General features: G+C 37.6%; 1 protein-coding gene and 1 long non-coding RNA gene across 4 annotated transcripts in view; one reads left to right on the forward strand and one right to left on the reverse strand.

Annotated features, from left to right (window-relative positions):
* Window positions 1-20,438, reverse strand: part of PHLDB2 (pleckstrin homology like domain family B member 2) — a 255,011-nt gene that overhangs the window by 153,128 nt on the left and 81,445 nt on the right. The window lies entirely within an intron of this gene.
* The window catches only part of LOC132540465 (uncharacterized), a 33,610-nt gene continuing 27,160 nt past the window's right edge, over window positions 13,989-20,438 (forward strand). For both annotated transcript variants that reach the window (XR_009551660.1, XR_009551661.1), the window contains exons 1-2: window positions 13,989-14,071; window positions 14,208-14,372. This is a non-coding gene — a long non-coding RNA (uncharacterized LOC132540465). The remainder of the gene's footprint in view (window positions 14,072-14,207; window positions 14,373-20,438) is intronic.

Consider the following 20,438-nt stretch of genomic DNA (forward strand, 5'->3'; position numbering starts at 1 on the left):
AAAGAGTAATAACTATTGAAAATTGATTTCTCCTTCTGTGATTCAATGCTGTTTTTTATAGCATCCTTTATTCTTTGTGACCCCAAATCAGATTCTCACTTAGTTGTGTATTCCATCTTTGGCAAGTGTTTTGGACTGTCTCCTTACAACTGGGCTACTGTTGGAAGCAATTAAAGTGAATTTTTCTGTCTCACTTCAGCCTGTCACACTGTGGGAGTTTAGTTAAGATCTCCTCTTGAGCAAAATAGCAGTAGTTGGAACCAAATACACAGAACGAAAAGAAGTCCTTAATTGAATATAGAGAGAATAAGTAAATGTGTTGGCTTATATGACACAAACCTGATTTGGTGCTTTTGTTTATAGGCAAAAATGCCCCAGTTTAGCTGGGAAATCATGTTTACCCTAGTAAGAGGCCCATCATATTCACTTAATTGCTCAGAGACTTCAGAATACATTGCTTTTTGGTGTTGTTCAGTTCAAAAACTAATGTCAAAGAAGAGAGGGTTCAAACCAGTTTGAGGTCTCAACAGTGCTTTATAGTTTTTCCAGTTGGTTTATAGTTATTAACAATTTCTGACATTTTCCCATTTTTCATTTTTTTGGCTGTCCATTCCACATCTTTGTGTAATTTCCAGTTTTATGTACCATTTCAGTCAAAGTATTTCCATCCCCATAGAAGAAAAAAAAGTCATAAAATATGTAGTCAGATAAGTTTGCTTAAGCCTTAAATCATAAATCTCCCCTCTCTTAGTTATATAACATTTGTTAAGGATTAACTAAAGAACGGGGAAAAAAATGCCACTTCTCCTTTCACACACAAAAAAATTTGAGCCACCAAAACATTATTTCATACACTTTTATAATTATAAATACTTTGGCTATTTCCATTCAACAAGAGTCTTTTTATTTCAAATATAAAGCAATCTATTGTATGCTGAACATACATACATCTATTCTGCTAGCCCTAGAAGATCATTAAAGACTATCTTCCCTTTCAGAGGCACCCCGCTTACTGAGTAATAGTAAATAAGAATCATAAAGCTATGTGATAATGCCATTGGAGGGATTACATGCAGCTAGTCTTTGTATTGTCTTTTACACATATCCTTTTAAGGGTTATTTATCTCACTATTGGATTGTAACTGTGACAGTTGTTCAAGTTCCTGTCACCAGTCTTTTTAAAAATAGACATACATTGTAAATAAATTATTATGACTGATTCCAAGATTTATTTATTAGTTTTTCTCTTCAAAAACACAAGTTGCATTTTATAGAAACCCAATACAAATATTTCTTTTTTTTTGGATATTTCTTAAAATTTTTTTTTTATTATTTAGTTTCACTTTTGTTACCCTTGTTGTAGTTATTATTGTTGTTGTTGATGATGTCATCGTTTTTGGATAAGAAAGAGAGAAATGAAAGAAAAAAAAAAAGAAAGAGAGAAATGGAGAGAGGAGGGGAAAACAGAGGGGGAGAGAAAGACACCTGTAGTCCTGCTTCACCACTTGTGAAGTGTCTCCCCTGCAGGTGGGGTGCGGGGGCTGGAACCCAGATCCTTATGCGGGTCCTTGCGCTTCGCACCACCTGCGCTTAACCTGCTGCGCTACCGCCCTACTTTCAATCCAAATATTTCTACTGGGGACCTGTTTCCATGTAATTGTAACAAATGGCTGACCTAGCATCACCTGCAGCGAGTAAACTTATTTTCAACTTAGATATAGACCAGCTAAACTAAGAAAGTTCTAGTGAGGTTGGTTATTAATCCTCCCTCAGTCACTTATTCCTTTTAAAGCTGAATGCTCCATTATATCATAGACTGAGAAAAAAAAAATCAGTCCAGATGTGGGGGAGAGGCGGGCAGTAGCGCAGCGGGTTAAGCCCACATGGTGTGAAACATAAGGATCTAGGTTCGAGCCCTTGCATCCCTACTTGCAGGATGTGTGAGTCACTTCACAACCGGTGGGTGAAGCAGGTCTGCAGGTGTCTTTCTTTCCCCCTCTGTGTCAGGAGTTCCCCTTCTCTCTTGATTTCTCTCTATCCAGCAACAACAATGATAAACAACAAGGGCAACAAAAGAGAAAAAATGTCCTCCAGGAGCAGCGGATTCCCACTGAGTTACAACCCTGGATGCAAGGAAAAAAATCAGTCCTGGTCCTTCCACTAAGTCAGTGAATAAATTTGGGTATCATTATGCTTTTAGATACCAGTATCTATTCTGTTCACACCCATTCCTATTTCAGAGCATTTCTTTCACAAAGTACTAACTTTCGTGCTCACTGCGACTTTTTCCTTCTGCTTTTTAAATTTTTTTAAAAATTCATTATTTATTAACTTAATAAATAATAATTATCTATTAATATTTATTAATTAATTATTTAATATTTATTTTTGCCTTTTTATTATTTTTAAGTTATTATTGTTGTTTTTATTGATGTTGTCATTGTTAGATAGGACAGAGAGAAATGGAGAGAGGAGGGGAAGGCAGAGGGGGAGAGAAAGACACCTGCAGACCTGCTTCACCGCTTGTGAATTGACTCCCCTGCAGGTGGGGAGCCAGAGGCTTGAACCGGGATCCTTACACTGGTCCTTGTGCTTTGCGCCACTTGCGCTTTGCGCCACCTGCGCTTAACCCACTGCGCTACCACCCGACTCCCCTTTCTTCTGTTTTTTATTATTAGTAATTTAATATTGATTTACAAAATTATAAGATAACAGGGGTATAATTCCACATCATTCCCACTACCAGAGTTCTGTGTCCCTATTCCCTCCATTGGAAACTGCAGTAGTTCTCCCCAAGTACAGATACAGGTTGACTACTACTTCTGTCTACCTATATTTATATGTATTTCCCTACTTTTTCTATGGTCCTGACTTTTTCTTTCTAAGTCTCACCTACACCTACTACTACTTCCAAGTGCCATTTTTAAAAAAATATTTATTTATTCATTTTCCCTTTTTGTTGCCCTTGTTGTTTTATTGTTGTAGTTATTATTGTTGTTGTTATTGATGCCGTCATTGTTGGATAGGACAGAGAGAAACGGAGAGAGGAGAGGAAGACAGAGGGGGGAGAGAAAGATAGACACCTGCAGACCTGTTTCACTGCTTGTGAAGTGACTCCCCTGCAGGTGGGGAGCGGAGGGGCTCGAACAAAGATCCTTATGCTGGTCCTTGCACTTTGTGCCACGTGCACTTAACCACTGCGCTACCGCTGGACTCCCGTACCATTTTTTTTTTCCTATTCTCTCTCAGGGTCCTGTGGAATTGGAGTTCAGAGCCCCTAGGTCATCCTCCCCTAACATTTCTCCCCCTCTGGGAATATAGACCAAAATTCCTTATGGGTTGCAGAAGGTGGGAGTTCTGCCTTCTGTAATCACTTCTCTGCTGGACATGGGTATTGGCAGGCCAATCCATACCCCCAGCCTGTTTCTATCTTGCTCTAGTGGGGTAGGACTCTGGAGAGGTGAGATTCTGGGACACATTGTTGAGGTTCTTTGCCCATGGAGCTCAGGATGGAATCATAGTAGCATCTGCAACTTGGTGGCTGAAAGGTAGTAAGATTTAAAGCAGGACAAAATGTTTAATAAACAGGAACCATAAAGTAGGAATATAGTAGATGAAAAGAGTGGAAAGAAGCTAGGAAGTCTATTAGGTATGCTCCTTACTTTCAAGTTTCTAACTCTAATAAATTTTGCTTGATCTTGATAGCTAACATGCAGTTGGACTAAAAATATAGTCTTGGAAGATGATGCCAGAGTTGAGAATAGGACTAAAACCTGGATTAGGGAAGAGAATATCTCCCAAACTTGAAGGAAATGTAGAAATACAACTAACTGTTTACCACATAGAGCTGACTCAGGGCACATATAGTCTCATATTTAGCACAGGAGCCTGTATAACCTTCGAGTCCCTGTCAGTCTGAGCTTGCAGTCCAGAGTCACAGTCACTATAACCTTTTTTATAAAAGGTTTATGGTACAGTCCATGTACAGATTTTCTTCCTTCAAGGAAACTATCTCAAATCCCATTTACATTGACAAATAGTGACCACTGAAAGATGCCCTGGACATACAGATGATGTTCTGAGTGGGAACATTCTCACAGAGAATGTAATTTATTATCCATGGGGTTTACAGTGAATAATATTTATGTACTTTTCCCATATCTGAGAGTTATTTTATTCCCTGGCCCAGCTTTCCAGTCTTATTTCCAACTCTGACACCATTTCCCTAGACAATACCTTTGGTCCACCTTCATGCTAGCTATTGGACTCAGGTAAAAAGTAGTAAAGTCATGGATCCCTTGGAATACACCTAAAATAGACCTACTACCCTTTTCCAAAATGGAGACACCAAATCTCATTTGCTCTACTCTTACCTTGAGGTTCCTGATTATTAAACAATTTGTTCTGCTTGATATCATAATGCTTTTCAGCTACCAAGTTGTAGACATTACCATGATGCCAACATGACTTCCCTGGGCAGACAACCTCACCAATGAGTCCTGGAACCTCATCTCTCCAGAGCCCTGCCCCACCAGGGAAAGACAGAAACAGGCTGGGAGTATGAATCAGGCTGCCAGTGCCCATGTTCAGCAGAGAAGCAATTATAGAAGCCAACCCTTCCACCTTCTGCATCCCGTAATGATCCTGGGTCCATGCTCCCAGAGGGATAAAGAATAGGAAAGCTTCCAATGGAGAGGATGGGATATTGAACACTGGTGGTTAGAGTTGTGTGGAATTGTACCCCTCTTATCGTACTGTCTTGTTGATCATTATTAAAGTAATAAAAAAATGTCTGTCTAATCTGAAGCACATTTTGGAAACTAAAGGAGACTGTATTTTCTTATCTGCTTAGAAAAATTCAGGTTCTGAGACTTCACAGGAACATGAATGGTAGCAGGGTGAGAAGAAAGTGGGGAGTGCTAAAAATATATATACATTCCAAATCTCTCACAACGGGCATCATGTGCACATGCCAAATAGAACTGCAAAATCACCAGCCTACATAGGACAAAGGTTGCAAAAATGAACATTGTGTAGGCATTGCTATTTTCTCTCTTTTGGACTGTATCCCAATAACATGGGCCAGTGTGCTAAGAGAATACACAAGATGGTTGTTTTTCATAATTCTGATTCAACTCAAAGGTCAGAAATGTAGGCCTAATATCATACTTTGGTTGCAAGAAGTAAGAAATTTAATTATGGGATTCAAAAGGTAGAAGGATTTTTAAATATAAACTGTCTTTCTCAAAGTCTTTCTGTGTTGGGAGGATCTTAACTGTTATGTCACAATTGATGGGCCTCCGGAAAAAAAGAAAAAAGATAAAAAAAAAAAAAAGCAAGTTACTAAGTTTTATTGCAGAACAACAACATTGCACTAGGGGAGGATGGTTTTCAGGGGGAAAAAAGTCTGAATTTTAAATAAACTTTCTAGCTAATTCTCACTGGCCTAATCCATCTCTGCAGCCACTGCTGAGGAAAATAGACCACTTCTCTAACAAAATACTCAGGAGACCAGAGCTCTCCTGGCCCCGGTCTAGCACATTTTCTTTGTGATTTGATGAAAAGACTTAGATTCTGCTTTAATAGTGATTATATTCTGTTTGTAATGCTTCCACTTTGGTAGACGTCTTGACTTTATCAGTAGGAAGCTCAAGGGTGTGCATTCTTCTAAGAGACTTAAACTTGCCAGGCCAGTTACTCCTAAGGCCCTGATGACTCAGGCTGAGATAACCTCTGGTTGAAACTCTTCAGGCAGTTAGGATCATGTTTGGTTCCACTCTGTCCCATGGTAACCACAAGGTACAGCTGCTTTTCCAGATTTTCCTGTGAGATAGCAGAAAAGATGTTTTCCTCTGGAGGCGTGTACTTGAGCCTTTTGCCCTGGATGACTATTCTTTGAAATCTCCTTGGTATAGAGTCACAGAGTTGATTTTGGTACAGAAGCATCTGTCCACTTCTACCTAGGTTGAATACATTTTCCAACCTTACTCCCCAGCTTATTAACTTTATTTCTCATTAACTTATTAATTTTCTTTCCTTTTTAAAATCTATCTAATCTTTATTTATAAAATAGGATAAGAGGGGTACAATTCCACACAATTCCCACCACTAGAACTCCATCTCTCATTCCCTCCCTTGAAAGCTTTCCTATTCTTTATACCTCTGGGAGTATGGATAGATTAAGGGACATTATGGGGTGCAGAAGGTAGAAGGTCTGGCTTCTGTAATTGCTTCTCCGCTGGACATGGACATTGGCATGTGGATCCATACGCCCAGCCTGTCTCTCTCTTTCCCTAGTGGGGCAAGGCTCTGGGGAAGCAGGGCTCCAGGACACATTGGTGGGGTCATCTGCCCAGGGAAGTCAGGTTGGCATCATGATAGCATCCGGAACCTGGTGACATATTAATGAAGCTGAAGGCTTGACATTCTCTTTCCTTTTTTTTTTTAATTGCTACTAGGGGTATTACTGGGGCTCAGTGCTGGCACTATAAACCCACCACTCTCAACAGCCATTCTCCCCGCCCTCTTTTTCTTCCTTTTTATTATATAGGATAGATAAAAATTGAAAGGGGTGGGGAGAGAGACAGAGAGAGAGAGAGAGAGAGACAGAGAGAGACAGAGAGAGAGAGAGATACCTGGAGACCTGCTTCACTGCTTGTGAAATTTTCCTTTGCAGCTGTGGACCAGGGGCTTGAACCCAGGTCCTTACACATGGAAATGTGTGCTCAGTCAGAAGCACCACTGCCTGGTCATCTCTTGTTAATTGTCATGTAAATATACTGGTTAACTTTGTAAAGTTGTCTTTGGATTAACAGTTCTGTTATCAAAATTAAGACATTTATAAAATGCTGTTTCAAAAAGCAAAACAGACTTCTGCATTTGGAATCTATGAACTGAACTATGTCTCTCTAAATTCATATGTTGAAGCCTTACCCTCCAACATGACTATATTTGGACACAAAGCTTTTACAGGGAATTAAGGGGTCACACAGGTAGAGTCCTAAGTATATGAGGCCTCTCTCATGAGGTCTACCATATTGGCATCTTAATCTCAGCTTTCTAGCCTCCAGAACGATGAAGTATAGACTTCTTTTGTGTGAGCCACTCAGACATAGTTTAAAATATGAATAGACAGTTCAAAAATTAATATTCACAGTAGTCCGGTCCTTTCCTAGAACACACACCTCACATCATATAATCTCTTTGGGTAGCACGTGGCCTCTACTCAGGAGTCATTCATCCAGCTTCTCTCAGAGAGCTCCATGGCTGTGACACTGATCACCCACTAGGGTTTTATTGAAATTGCCGACAGTAATTTGATACATGCAGTCCTACATTATTGTATTTTTTTTTTAGCCATCTTACATTTTTTCAAATATGTAATACAGTATTGCTAACTAGTGACATAGTGTTTTACAGACCTCCAGTACTTGTCTGGCAGAACTAGAACCTTATAGCTTGTTTTCTGTAGCCAGAGCCTAGCGTGATTTTACTTTTGGGGGCTGCATCTTCATTCAGATAGAGAGAAAAGGAGAGACCCTATGCTATAGTACTCTCATAAACTGCTGGAGCTTGAACCTGGGCCTAGTGCATGGCAAGGCACACATCATACCTAGTGAGCTTTCTCTCCAACCCTAACTTGCTATATTTTTACTTTGCACATTTGCATACTTTCTTTAATTACATCATGATTATTCTTCAAAAGCCTGCAAGTAGCTAGATCAATGAATTTAAAGTGACTTTTAACTTTAGATGAATTATTTCACTGACCCAACTTTTTTATACCCGAGTACCACCAGAAGCTGATTTGGAGGCATTCTTCTTAAACAAGGAAGATGAACATTGTTCAAGATATTTCTGGAAGGTAGAAATGAACCTACCCTGTGACCCTGCAATTCCTCTCCTGGGGATATATCCTAAGCAACCAAACACACCCATCCAAAAAGACTTGTGTATACCTATGCTCATAGCAGCACAATTTGTAATAGCCAAAACCTGGAAGCAACCCAGGAGTCCAACAACAAGTGGCTAACTAAGTTGTGGTCTATATACATAATGGAATACTACTCAGCTATTAAAAATGGTAAATTTACCTTCTTCACCTAATTTTAGATGGAGCTTGAATGAATCATGTCAAATGAGATAAGCCAGAAAGAGAAAGATGAATATGAGATGATCCCACTTATAGCCAGAAGTTGAAAAAGAAGAACAGAAGGGTGAACACAAAGCAGAACTTGGACTGAATTTGGTGTATTGTACCAAAGTAAAATACTTGGATGGGGGGTAGTGTTCAGGTCCTGGAACAAGATGGTGGAGGAGGACCTAGGTGGGGGATTAGAATGTTATGTGGAAAACTGAGAAATGTCACAGCTGTACCAACTGTATTTTACTATCAACTATAAGCCATTAACCCCCAAACAGTGAAAAATATGTAAAACATAAAAAAAATTAAAAAGATATTTCTGGAAGCAGAGATTTAATATAAGAAAATATATCTTGGAAAATGAGGACTCAAGTGAGTGTAGAGGCCTTTGTGGAGAAGACATGGAGATCACTGTATGGCCTCAGTATGGTCAATTGCTGAATTATGGAGAGACTTTCTAGAATTACTGACATGCCACAAACTACAGGGTTGGAGACAGCATTCTCATAGGAAAGAGATTGAGTATAAGGTCACCCAAAGGCAGAGGAAAAATATTTATATTACTATTTAGAGCTAGTTTTTATTTCTTTAAACAAACACTCTTGAAACTCCATAACAAGTTTTCTTCTTACAATTTGATTTATGTGAATTTATTAGTGATTTCCCAGTAAACTGCAGCATCTCACAATATTCTAATCACTCCAACATGTAGTGACTAAGTTATATGACATACAACTCTGCAGCATCATAGCTGGCTAACTAGTCAATCAACTGGAAATCTGTCATTACCTTATCTATCAATATAAAGAATGAGAATTTATTAATGTAGCTAGATTATAGATGTCAGTTATTTCTGGAAGTTATAGCAGAATTACAGAATTGTGAACCATTGCTTTTCTGTGAGATATAGTTTAAATATACTGCCCAGAGATATTTTGTCATTTATAAATATGTGCAAATGATGTTAGCAGACATCTAATCTCTCGTTTTAAGAGTTGTTTAGTAGTAGTTATAGAACTGTAAATGAGATGTCAAATAATTTATCCATATTATGTGAGCCATGAGAACTGCATTCATTAAATTACAGAAGATAGAAAAAACTTTTTTCAGAAAATAAACTCCATTGATTCAAAAAGGAAATATTTGAAAATAAACAAGGGTGAAAGACAAGTTCAGGCCTGTGGGTTTTGTTTGTTTGGTTTTGTTTTTAGAAATTTAAAATTAGAGCACCAGTCCTTGCAGATTTGTTATTGGTGCACTTTTTACTTGAGAAAGTGTGCTTAAACATCCAGCTCAAATAGAGGAATGAACAGAAAAGTAGAGGTGAGGGACAGCCTCTTTTTTAGGGAATAAATAGCAAATGCCATTCATACAAAGCCCTTAGGTTTGACTGACCAGTCACTCAGTGCTGCTTTAAAAAATGAGGGCAGATTCTCTGTGTATGAAGCATTTTGAAGTTTATCTTTCCCTAAGGTGTCAGAAGTGCTATACCTTAAAGACAGTTTAATCTACAGTTTTGAACTCATTCCCTAAAATCCAGGAAGCAAATCAAATGCACAGTTTGGTCTTGATTTTTCCACAATGGCTGCATGTTAACATTGCCTGGGGAAATGTAAAAATCCCTGATGGCTAAACATTCTTCCTCAATCCAATGAAATCAGAATTTCTGGATGGGGGCCCAGGCACTGGTAATTTTTAACACTCCCCAGGTGACGCTGATGTACATCTGAGACTGAGAGCTATGAGTCAAGCATTAAGTTAGGCAAAAAATATTGGTTATAATGTGTATTCTTTTATAGAAAAAAAAGTTGATGCTTTATTTAACTATATTGAAAACATTATCCCCAATTTTGTTGGTACTGTCTATGGAATTCAATTTTTTTATTCAAATAAGTTTAAATCCTTTTTTTTTTTTTTTTAAAATACCAGAGCACTGCTCAACCTCAGGCATGAGAGTCTCTTTGCATAACCATTATGCTATCTACCCCCTCCCAAACCAAATTTTCAATTACTAACTTGTATTACTATCCCTTCCTGTCTCTTTTGTCTTAAGGTAGACAAAGTGATTTTCCAGTATACATTATTTAAGTTCTTTTTTTCCCCTAGTTATTTGGTTTTGAGAGACTGAGAGATTGAGGGGTGGGGCAGGGGTAAATTGCACAAGAACACAACTCAGTTTTGGCTTATGGTGGTGCTGGGAACAGAATCTTACATCCTAGCCTCAGGCATGAAAGTCTGCACAATCATTATGCGGTGGGCCTCTTCAGTTTAACATTAACTAAGTTCTTGATGCCTGCCCGGACTGTCTTAAGCATTTTGCATACTTGATTAGTTCCTCACAGCAGAGTTATGCATTAGATATCATCGTCCTTGATTTGTGTAAGGGAAGAGGTTAGTCTCTGTGAAGCTAATTTAGTTGCCTAGAGATCATAGCAGATGTGAGTCCTGACAACAGAGTGGCCTTGTGGAAAAACCTTGAACTGCAGATCAGCACTCTGATGTTTTTCTGTCTTAACCTCTACTAACATGTGACTTGTCCCTCCCCACCCCCCCATCTTGTCTTTTCTCATCTTAAGAAAACTCACAGAAGGGTGAAATCCCAGACAATTTAAATACAGAAAAATAACCCAATATCAAATATTTTGTTAATATATAAAATTCCGTTTTTATGAAATATCCAGAAAAGACAAAAATCTAGAGACAGAGTATAGTGTTATCTGAGACTGAAGAGTGGGACGGGACTGGCAATGAGACACGGGGAAACTTTTTGAGTTGATGGCTATGATGTAAAATGCAGTGTGGTAATGGTTGCATAACTGTTTACATTTCCTAAAAGCCATCTAACTGTACACTTACAAAGGGAAAAATTTGTGCTTTGTAAATTACATCTTTATAAATCTGTAAAAAGTTGTATCTGTACTGAAAGATGATTATTAAATTGATTAAGTGCTATGTGTGAATTTTCATATTAAACAACTGGTATTGCAACATTTTAAACAATATTTTGTTCTGTCTTCTGTGCCCCATTTTAAGTTAGTAAGATCTCACAAATGTGTACATCTTGGTTATGTTGCCACTGCTGCAAAGAAGACAAAGACCATTTCCATAACCCCAGAAGGTCTTCCTGTGTCTTCCCCTGTCAATTCTCTCCCTACCACCTCTGGCCCAGGCATCACAGATCTGCTTTCAGTCACTAGATAGATTAGAGTTTTTACTAGTAATCTATGAAAATAAAATCAGTATTCTTTTGTGTCTGGTTTCCCTCACTTAACATAATATTTCTGAGATTTATATGTGCTGTATTTATCAATAGTGCAATTTTTTCACTGCTGTGTAGTACTGCACTGTGTGGATATGCTTTAATCTATTCTTGGTTGTTTTTTTAAATAAAATTTATAGAAATATTTATGTACAAATGTTTCATGGACTTACATTTTCACTTCTCTTGGACAAATAACTACCAGCTAGGATGGCTTCATTGAAGAAAAAAGTTGAGTGTGTATTTAACTTGCTAAGAAAGTGTCCCCAAATTTCCAAAAGTGTTTGGGTCATTTAAATTTCCACTGGACGTACAGAATTTCAGTTGCTCTATATTCTTCCAACATAGTATTGTTATTTTTTATGCTATTACAAATAATTTGCCCAACTTGGTATTGCTCTATTACTTATATCAATAAAATCTGAATTCTTAAAAAAAATTTGAATTCTTGATAAAATGTGTTAAAAATATTTGAAGTTTTCATGTGACCTACATTTTAGAAGCTCAGTGTATAAAAGAAATCTTATTATTCATTTTAAACACACACACACACACACACTACAGAGTAAAAGGACACTTCTGTTCTGACCCACAAACCAACACAGACACAGTGAGAAGAGAATTTAAGTTTTAATAAGAGATTTAGAAGTTCAAGTTTCAAGTTTTAAGCCAGTAAAATAGACTTACAGCACAGAGACAAGACCAAGAGACAAAGACGAATCCCATCTGGGAGATCCCAGGCTGCTGTGCCAGTTTTGGCCCTATAGCGCTGAGATGCTGAGACTTGAAATTCTTCATTTTTAAAGGGGTTCCGGAGAGGAGGTCTCCGAAAGAAGTTACATGAGTACATTTGATATTTTAACCTAAGACAAACGTTTTGCAACTAACATGGCACAGCACTGCTCAGATTTGGCTTATGTTGTTGCCTGGTATTGAGAACTCTGGGTAAAGTGTAGTGTGTGTGTGTGTGTGTGTGTGTGTGTGTGTGTGTGTGTGTGTGTGTGTTTCTGAGAGAAAGATTGCTTATCTCTTCAACCCTAAATTAAAAAAACAGTTGAATAGAAATTTTTATCAGTTAGTCCATAACTTTTTCTAATCTATGCTCTAAAATGGAGGAGAAACTGGTTGTAATTTTAAGTGAGAAATAAAAATTTAATTGGACAACAGTCTGGGCATCCTTACAGGCTAGAAACCAATTTCTCAAGTGATATGGTTCTGCTTTTAGGAAGCTACATCTCATTATTTGTATTTATGCTGCAGATCGTAAGTCATTTTTTCTGAGTAGGGAAAGGCTGATCAGAAGGGTGGGACCTAGTGTTACATTATTATTACTGTTATTATTGTTATTTTACTTAGATGGTATTAATTTTTAATCAGAACACTGTCTACCTTGGGCTAATGGTGGTGCTACGGATTCACTATAGAACTTTGGAGTCCCAGGCATGAAGGTCTTTTTACATGACCACTATGTTGCCTTCCCTGCCTTCACTTTAGTTTTGTATCCCAGATCTCATCCTTTGTTTCTGACAGGATCACTTGGACCTTGTTGACTGAAAGTAGAAAAATATCAAAATTATGAAATTGAACTATCTTCTACTCAAAATAGTTAGTTGTTATATGATAATGAGAATGTTACTCTAAAGCAGAATCCAGTGGTTTCTTTCACATGTTTAAAAAAAAAAAAGATAAGAAAGGCCATGGAGGGACCTTGAGATGTTTGCCTCATAGAACATGTGCCTTGCCATCCTTGAGGTCATGGGTTCAAGCCCTGGTACTATATGGGAGCACTGTAATACTTGGGGAAGTTTCACTAATGATGGCCCAATATTGTGGTATCTTTCCCTCTCTTTCTCTAAGGAGAAAAGAACAAAGATAATATAAAACTCTGAGTAACTAAAGCAAATAAGTTTTAATGACTACATGCATTCATCTTGAGTTTGATCCTCAGGAATGTTTACTCTCAAGACACTGTTGAACCAACTGTTAGCTTTAAAAAGGAAAAAAGAAACTTAAGATTTACTAAGAGACTCTCCTAAGTCACCCATCTTTAGCCTCCCTTATTTTGTTTTCTTTCAGAAGAACATTTGCAAAGAAGGATATTGACATTATTTTTGTGAATGGGGAAAAGAAGTCTCGATGATATTGACATCTTAATTTCTACAAAGAATATAACACAGAACTAAGTTGCTGCGTTTTACTTCAAAGTTCATGACAGCCTGAATCCTATATAACAGCCACTGGTTGCTGGTTGGTGGTATGATGATCCATTCAGTTACCCTGAGTTCATAGAAAAGCAATTTAAGTCCCTGAGTCAGGAAATGATGTGTTTTCACATTTCAAATTCCATGGATGACTAGCAGGTCCATGGTGAAACTGTCACTCAGACATTCCTGAAGTTGTGTGGTACAAAGGGTGAGGTGGGGGAGAAGATGGTGTTCCAGGAGGCTCCTGGGACCAGAGCTAACAGGAATGTAAGAGGACTGTAAAGAACCATTAGTCACAACTTCACATTCCATTCCATATTGGTCGGGCAGGGAGAGGCACTGAGCTCAACTGAAAGTCGAAGAACCACATACATTTTGGCTGGTTGCCTTTCCTCTCCAGTTTGTAGCAAAAGGTAGACCTTTTGTTATCCAGGTTCTCTCCCAGTCCCCTTCCAAGGAACACAGGTATCAAGACAGGGTGGAGAATGGGAGGGAGTGCTGATTCCAAAATGAGGTAGTCTTGGCCTGACAATGACTATGTATATCATATTTCTGCTCTTCTACTTTCTCCCTCCTTCCTTTCCTGTGTTTATGATTTCAGTGCTTTGTGGCCAGTTTTTTCATTCCTATCAACACAGGGAGAAGGAGAGATAGAGAGAGGGTAAGACACCACAGCATCAAAGGAACCCCAGTGCCTTGATACCTCCATGTGGTGTAGGGACTCAAACTTGTACTGCATACACAGCAAAGGCATGCTCTCTACTTGGTGAGTTAACTTTTCCGTTCTCTTTTTTCTTTGTGACTGGAGATGAATATAGAACTCTTTATTTTGTTTTAAATAAAACCTCTTGCATTTAAAGTGAAATCTTTTGCCTTCTCGGTGCTATCTGCTTAATTCTATATTTCTGTTTTCCTTTCCTAGTGACAGGCTACCATTTTAATTATGATTAATTATCTATCCTAGGGGAGTAGAATTTCAACCTTTAACTTTTCCTCAGAGGACAAAAACCACATGGCTCCATTACCCAGCTCCCTTACACTTCACCCTGACCTCTGGGAAAATAATTAAGTGCAAGAAAGAATATTTGCCTCTCATGGTAGAAGAGGATAATAATAAACAAGGAGTTAGGAAATGGAGGCTTTCATGCTATGTTCATTTCCTTTCATTTAGAGAGAGAGAGATAAGATATGCTGTTTGTCTTATTCTGCTTTAACAAATGAACCCATGAATTAAATGAAAGGAGACTTAGAAAACTTTTATATACTACTCACTAGCAAGCACAAGCTGTGGTTGTTTTTATTTTGTTGTTCACCAAACTAAAGGCCTAATATTTAGCCTTCTTTAGCAAGAGGTTATGGGTCATCTTGCTTTGTGCTGATCTGGAAATGTATTTGATTTGACAAAACAGGAAATAAATATTCTAAACTATAATGTACCTCTCAAGTACTAGCTATTTTATCTCTAGCCAGTTATTTAGTTTTCCTCAAACTTGGTTTATTTATTTTGAAATATTTTTTAATTGAAGTGCAAGTCATGCACTATGACATTTATTTGAAAAGATTTATATATCTATTTAGTTTTTTTTTTCCTGGGAGGGAAAATAAGAGAGGAGAGAGAGAGAGAGAGAGAGAGAGAGGATGAGATAGAAACAGAGCACTGTTCAGCCCCAGCATAAGGTATTATCAGGAAGGAACTTAGGTTTTTTGGGGTCTCAAGCATGAAAATTCTGTGCTCTAACAGACTGAGCTATCTCCCAGGATCTAGTGACCCTTTTAAACACGTATAACTCAATGTAATTTTAGTACATTGAGTTATACGTGTTTAAATTTTTAGTAATTTTTAGTACATCACCAAGTTTTGCAGTCATCACCAGTTCTTAATTCCAGAGCTTTTTTTTTTTTTTTTTTTTTTTTTCTGGGGCTCTGTGCCGGCGCTATGAATCCAGTGCTCCTGGAGGCTACTTTTTCCCTTTTGTTGCCCTTGTTGTTTATCGTTGTTGTTGTTGTTATTGTTGTCATTGCTGTCATTGTTGTAGGATAGGACAGAGAGAAATGGAGAGACGAGAGGGAGATGGTGGGGGGGAGAAAGATGGACACCTGCAGACTTGCTTCACCACTTGTGAAGCGACCCACCCGCAGGTGGGGAACCTGGGGCTCGAACCGGGGTCCTTATGCCAGCCCTTGCACTTCGCACTGCACTACCGCCTGACCCCCAATTCCAGAGCTTTTTAATCATCATAATATATATATATATATATATATATACATATATATATATATATACAAAATATATATATATATATACATGTATATATATATATATATACATGTATATATATGTATATATATATATATACGTATATATATATACATATATATATATGTATATATATATATGCATATATATATATATATATATACAAAATATATATATATATATACAAAACTTCCCTTACCCATTAGTAGTCACTCTCATTCCTCCTTCCAGCCTCAGGCATCACTAGTTTAGTTAATACATCTATGGAGTTGCTTGTCCTGGGCATTTCATATAAATGGAGTTATACATTATATGATTTTTGTTTGTTTGTTTCTGACTTCTCTAACTCAGCATGTTTTAAAGGGCCATTTATATTATGTCACGTAGCAATGTTTTGTCCCACTTTGTGTTGGCTCATTGTGGTTAGTCATTCAACTACCCTGTCACCCATCACCACTCAATTTTCACTGAACACCTATTGCAAACCAGTCTTATTCTAGGCTTTGGGACACATTCATTCACGTTTATTATACTTACAAATACAAGTACACACTTCTTAACTTCAAAATTACTTTGAAGACCTTCCTCTCCACTTAGTAACAACAACAACAAAGTTTAAGTTGATGGATTATATATGTGTTTTTAATTTTGAGATGTCATTGTCCATACAGATAAAAGAAGAACTGTATTCACCCTGAATCTTGTTAAAAGCATACTATTCTGAATCATATAGGGTGTTTTTCATTTTAGAAAACTTAAAAATGGCATTAGGTTCATCTGTTTTCAGTAAATACAGTAAATGAAAAAGAAAAAATGACAGAATTCACAGCCTGCCTCTATTGTTAAAAGGTTTGTATTATTTAGATAAATATGACTTTGTGGGGGGTGGTACATGTTTTATACAGGTTTATTAACCCGATTGTATAACTGTGAATCAAAAATGTTAGTCTTTTTTTGAAAATGTGTTTATTTGTTATTGGATAGAGACAAAGAGAAATTCAGACGGGAGGAGAAGATAGAGAGGGAGAGAGACTCGTACAGCCTTGCTTCACCACTTGTGAAGCTTTACCCCTACAGGTGGGGACCAGGGGCTTGAATCTGGGTCCTTGGGCACTGTAATGTGAGCGCTAAACCATGTGCATCACCGCCTGGTCCCAAAATGCTAGTCTTTATGTGTGGCATCACTGGCATTATTTTTGTTGTTGTTGTTTCTAAATATTGTTATTACAGAACATGAAGTAGAACCTGAAGAGACATGGACTATTTTTTTTTTTTATCTATACATCTTGTTATCTATATTGTATGAGGTGGGAAGTTACTATTATTTATAGTCTATTTATATTGTATGGGGTGAGAGGAATGAACCCAGTAATTCAAGCATGCAAAACCCATAGGGTGGTTCCACTAGCCCATTTTAAATATTTTAAATACAGAGAAAGAATCTGGGTTCTTATATCCATTTTGCATTTAAGATGCAAGGTAAAGAGGAAGGAGGTAGACTTCTTGGATCTGAGAATGGGGTGGGATTGTACAAGACCCTGTGCTCAGAAGAGACTGTGCTTAGTTAAAAGTCTTGCTGTAATTGTTTTGAAATTCTATGACTTGTGTGGTAGCGCCGCAGGTTAAGCGCATGTGGCACAAAGCACAAGGACCTCTTAAGGATCCCGGTTTGAGCCCCCGCCTCCCACCTGCAGGGGAATCGCTTCACAGGCAGTGAAGCAGGTCAGCAGGAGTCCGTCTTTCTCTCTCCCTCTCTGTCTTGCCCTCTTCTCTCCATTTCTCTCTGTCCTTTCTAACAACAATGACATGAATAACAACAACAATAAAAAACAAGGGCAACAAAAGTGAAAGTAAATTAAAAAAAAAATTGTGACTCCAAGTTGGGATGGGAGAAGGAGAGATGCGCAGAGGGGAGTTGTGAAGAGAACACTGGTGGAAAGGAAGACTGTAGAGGTTCAGGCAGTGACATACTCTGTTGAATGCACAAGTTATCACATACAGAAGGTCGGAGTTTGAATCCCTACTTCCCACCTTCAGGGGAGGAAATTTCATGAGCAGTGAAGCAATACTGCAGGTGTCTCTTTTTCTCTTCCTCTTTATCTCCCATCCCCTTCTCAATTTTTCTTCATCCTATTTAATAAAAAGTAATTTAAAAGGGGAGGGTCACTGGAAGCAGCAACCACACCCCCAGTAATAAACCTGGTAGCAACTAGAGAGAGAGAGAAAAAGAGAAGTATAGTTTGTACCTCAGGAGTCCAATTCTTCTTAAAATTAATAAAATATGATAAATATTTCTCAGTTTTCACTTGGATGTGAGTAAATATTTATTTTTGACCTAATTTTCAATTATGTTAGCTTGTAAACTTATTTGGAAGATTTATAGAGACATTCTAAGCACCAAAAAATGCCACAAATATAATAGGTTTTAAAAGACAGACTTTAACAAATATAGATCCAAAGCATTTTTGTCTGTCTCATAACAGATTGTCTTATGGAATCTCTACATAAGGATTGAATTGTTTTCAATATTCTGTATGTCAGTCAACAATAATATGAAACAGAAATGCTATAGCAATTTCTAGGCTTTTAAAAATATTTATTTATTTACTCCCTTTTGTTTCCCTTGTTGTTTTATTATTGTAGTTATTGTTATTGATGTCATTGTTGTTGGATAGGACAGAGAGAAATGGAGTGAGGAGGAGAAGACAGAGATGTGGAGAGAAATATAGATTTGTGGTACTTTTTTTCTAATTTATTTATTTCATTCTTGGTTGTCAATTATTCAGGTACTGGTGATACGCATAAAACCAGGCATTGAATTAATAATCATACCCACATATGGATAATATCATGTGATAACAATGCCAAGAAGGACAATAAAGGATATTATGAAGAATGAAAACAAGATAACTCATTTAGGTTATGATGTAAATAAAAGATATCTCTGAGGAAGCAGCATTAAGCCGAAGCATGACACATGAGTAGGAGGTGGCCAAGAAAAGATTTCAGGCAGAGGAATAGATGAAGCCTAAGAAGGTAAAGAATGAGGCAGAGATTAAAAACAAACAACAAACAAAGAAACTCAGTTATGTCAAACACTCAGAGAGGAGAATAATAGGGAATAAGGTCAGAAGGCTTGTAGTATGGTAAATCTTGATAAAGATTTTTAACTTTATTAAATTATTTTTCATACTACTTTATATCTTACTAACTGGACTTGTAACCTAAACAGATTAAAATCTCTCGCTGCTCTGTGGAGAATGAATTCAGAGAGACTAATTTATACTTGTTATCTTATAACCATTTATATGAGGAAGGGGATTTCAATTAGGTGACAATAAAGGAGCTGGGAAAAAGTGGGTAGATTGTTGACATATACATACACATATTTTATTTTATTTATTTATTACCTTTTGTTGCCCTTGTTGCTTTATTGTTGTAGTTATTGATGTCGTTGTTTTTTGGATAGGACAGAGAGAAATGTGGGGGGGGGACAGAGAGGGGAAGAGAAAGATAGGCACCTGTAGACCTGCTTCACCGCCTGTGAAGCGACTCCCCTGCAGGTGGGGAGCCGGGATTCTTCCTCCAGTCCTTGCACTTTGCGCCACCTGTGCTTAACCCGCTGCCCTACCGCTCAACTCCCTGATATATTTTTTAATTGAATGAACAAGGTAATATCTTAATACAGGTAAATTTCTTTTTTAAAGGAATTATTTTACTTTGCTTTTAGTACTGTAGAACGCTGCAAAGATAGAGTGATATTTCTCTTTCTTCTTGAGAACAGCATTTATTCATGAAAGTAAGAACAACTGAGACACCCTGGAAATATATGTAGAGTGGGAAGAAGTTTGAAAGACTGGAGGAGGCAAATATGGCTGAGAAAGAGGCAGGATTTCCCAATTTAGGGATTTGTGGTTGTAATGCATATTTACTTTCAGAGGAATCCATGAGTTTCACTGAAGGAGAGATTTTTGATGGAAGTCATTGGGGAGCCAGACTTAAAGGAAGCTCACCAATCCCAGATTTCCACAGAAAGAATGGAGGGAACCACATTCAAATGTACACAGGGTTGGGACAATGTATACTGTGGTCAAGCAAACTTTCCAATTAGGGAAACATTTTCTGCTCAGTCATTTCTATCTTCATATCATCTTTGGAAGAGAAAAGGACTATTGAACATCTTTAAGGCCAGTTTCCCAAGACTGGAGGGTAGAATATTTATCTGATTAAAGACAGCGGGTTGAGCGCACATGGAGTGAAGCGCAACGACCCACGCAAGGATCCCATTGGAGCCCTGACTCCCCACCTGCAGGGGAGTCGCTTCACAAGCAGAAGCAGGTTTGTAGGTGTCTTTCTCTTCCCTTCTCTGTCTTCTTCTCTTTTCTCCATTTTTCTATGTCCTATCCAATAACTACAACAACAAAACAAGGGCAACAAAAGGAAATACATAAATATTAAAAATCATAATAAGAATAATTTAATATATCTGAGGGATTAAGAGATATTCTTATTTGTGTATGGCACCTTAAACAAAAACCAGAAAAGAATTATTATTGTTCATGTTGACAGCTGGCA

Source organism: Erinaceus europaeus, chromosome 9 (genome assembly GCF_950295315.1).
Source record: "Erinaceus europaeus chromosome 9, mEriEur2.1, whole genome shotgun sequence".
Lineage (NCBI taxonomy): Eukaryota > Metazoa > Chordata > Mammalia > Eulipotyphla > Erinaceidae > Erinaceus > Erinaceus europaeus.